Source organism: Grus americana, chromosome 1, assembly GCF_028858705.1.
Source record: "Grus americana isolate bGruAme1 chromosome 1, bGruAme1.mat, whole genome shotgun sequence".
NCBI classification, from domain to species: domain Eukaryota; kingdom Metazoa; phylum Chordata; class Aves; order Gruiformes; family Gruidae; genus Grus; species Grus americana.
The window spans coordinates 185812071-185815247 of NC_072852.1; positions in this window are offsets into that span (position 1 = coordinate 185812071).

Here is a 3177-nt window from a genome sequence, read left to right on the forward strand (position 1 = left end):
GTTGTGGCAAGGTTTGCATCTGATTTTCTCGAGCTATATTCTAGCCAGCACGGTCTGCCAGAAATTTGCTTTAAATGTTGGAGCTAATGATGATGAGTGTTGTTTAAAGGGAAGGAGGGGTGTTTCTAGGAAAAATCATTTCAAGGTATGATTTTGTTCCAACATAAGTTGTGACTTGTTAACATTTTCCAGAGTAGATTTCTTGCATATTGTGGTATATGATACCCATTAGGGGATTTTCTCCCTGTATTGTAGTAAGGTTGTACAAGGTTTAGGTGGCTTCTCCAAACATGTGATCCTAGAGGAATGTCACTGTAGCTTTGTGAGAGCGTGTCATGAATGTTCTCCTCAGAGCAAGTGAGGTGATGTCTGTGGGCTGGTTGTATATCAGTTTTGCTAGTGTGTTTTGGATAGCTGATGGTTTGTGGAAGGAGGTGTGTTGGTCTGTGGATTTTCTGCATATGGTAGTTTGAAGGTTGGTATTTTTTATGTTGACCTTGGTGTCTAGAAAGTTGATGCTGATGTAAGTTTTCCAGAGATAGTTTGATGGACAATTCTGGTTGCTGAATTTGTGGTAGAAATCAATGAGGGAATCCAAGTTTTCAGTCCAGATGTCATCTGTGCATTCTAGTGTATCCTAGGAACCCACACTGGTTTGGTGGGAAGGTTAAAGTCTTTTTCTTGAGGTGACTCCTGAAGAGCCTGATATCCTGAGTGCTCGGATACAGGTACCTGGGTGCTTGCAGTTGCATCTGTGATTTGGTGAGGATGAAATTGTTGTGGATGGAGATTAAATAAGATAGGCTTGATACATATAAGATGCCAGTTAGAAGGCTGGTATCACTTAGGCATGCAGGTCAGGCGTAATGCTTCCCTGGTGTGGCATAGTGATGATCATACAAAAGATAGTGCCAGTAAGAAGATAGTTTATGAAGCAGTGATCCTGGAAGAAGCATGTTTTTCTGAAGAAAGATGCTTTCATATATAAAAAAGTGTTTAAAGACGGTGTCTGCAGATCCTCATAGCTCTTCAGTAAAGTTCCCCTTGGATTTTCTTCTGAAGGATCTAGAAGACCAGATTAAAGTCTTAAGGTTACAAAAGAAGATTTCACACAATTTTTTTCCTTCTTCATGAGGAAGAGATTTGAGCTCCAAGGTGAAAAGAACAGAGGTCTTTCTTGAGTTCCTTCTCATATGAAAGCATAAAAAAATCATCTACTAGCATCACTGATGATATCCTAACTTCTCCTTTATCGATTGTTTAATAATTAATTGGTGAGCGGATTTTAAAAACTACACAGACTCTTAAAAAAAACAGTTGTATCTTTAAAAAAATTTTTTTCACTGTTATTCCTCTCCTGAAAAAAATGTTGGTGTAGACCAATGTAAAATTAATTCAGGAGTGTGAGATAATTCAGTATAGTCTGAGATTATTTTCACAGTTAATTTACAGGGGATGGTGGCTAGTTTACCTTCGTTTTGTTTTCAGAAAAGTTGAGACACCCTTAGAGAAACAATTCCTCCAATTCTCTACAGACCACAATGCCACCAATGTTTCCGAGCATAAACGTAAGCATTTGGAAAGAAGAGATGGGATAGCCATTCAAGGTTGGGGTATTGCTCCATGACTTCCTGGTGGGTGATGTCGGGAAGCAGGTGCTCTCACCATCATTTCTCAGATGTGTCTCATTGTTGGTGAAGTAATTGTTAGTGCACTATTTGGGTCCAGCGTTAAATGATATCAGCCTATTTTGATAGTAGTTTGTTGCGTGGTGGTTTGGTGTATTTCAGACAGTTTCCTTTAATTTGTTGGAGCATGTAATCATGTCTGGTTCAGTCAACCTCTTTGGGAGGTAAAGTTTCTCAGTTTCTTAGCTTAGGCAGACCTAAACAGGATATTCTGTCATGTATCAAGAGCTGAAAATTAGACTGTTTTTCTACAGTCAATGACCTACATAGATCTGTGTCATTCTCCCATGTCCTTTGAAGCCTGAGCTGGACTTCAACTCACTTGCTTTTATGTCTGGAACATTTCCCCACTGAATTTTACAGGGCTGCAGACCTAATATACCTGCACTGCCTTTGCAACAAGAACTTTCACAGGATTTAGAACGCTTTCCACCAAGTGACTAGTCAGGCACATGAGATAGATCTACCGAAGAGATAGTCACATCTCCAAAAGTGTAGATAAACTGATGAGCGAAAGTCCAGAGGGAGGAAAGACAATAAACAGACAAACTCTAAATGAGCAAGTATGTGAAAGGGAAATTTGACCTAAACTGGACCCTCAGAGGACCATGAGAAAAAAAGTATCTTCAAACCATAGCATGACTTTATGAGGAAGAGGTTTCAGTACTGAATGCAAGCCGAGGTGTCGGAAGCACAGGAAGATGTTCCTACCCAAGTGTTTGGAAGTGCCTCTGTAGCGGACAGGCTGTGTGAGGGGAGGTGGGGAGGCTCTGATCTGGTTTCAGTGGCAGTCAATTGCCAGCACAGCTTTCTGCCATTTCCTTACCCCAGTCCTTTAACAGGGCTCTCAACAATGTTGCCTGTTTTGGACAGCGCAAGTCATCACCATTTGTGCTCATTTTTGCCCAGCCTGAGTGAGGAGTGAGTTAAGATATGGAGGGCTTGACAGACCTTCGGTCCTCTGACCCACCAAAGGGGCCAGGGACGACCGAGAGGGTCCACCCGGGGTGCGCGCCACTTCCAGCTACCCCGGGATTTGGGGGAAAAGGACCCTCCAGAGCGACCACGGGCTAAGAGAGGCCTCAGCTGCCGGGTGCATCACAAACCTGAGCGGGGGCAAGGGTGAGGAGGGGGCAAGGGGGGACGGCGTCCAGCTGGAGGCAGCCGGGGCAGGGCTGCCTGTACTTTGTTCACTCATGGTGGAGGGAAGGCGAAGAGTTTCGCTCCGCGAGGAGGAGCAGCGCTAACCGCGATCGCCGGGCAACCGGCCCGTCAGTGGAGCCGGGGCTCCGGGGGCAGGGGCGGGGCGGGCCCGACCCGACCCGACCCTCCCGCCGCGGCCCGCGGGGGCCGGTCTCTGCTTGGGGAGGGGAGGCGAGGAGGGGGCGGTGGTGATGTGTGTGGCGGCGGGTGGAGGGGGGGGCAGAGGCACGCCGCCTGGGGCTGATTGGCCGCCCAGTTTATAAGAGGTGCCTGGCCGGGGCGGCAG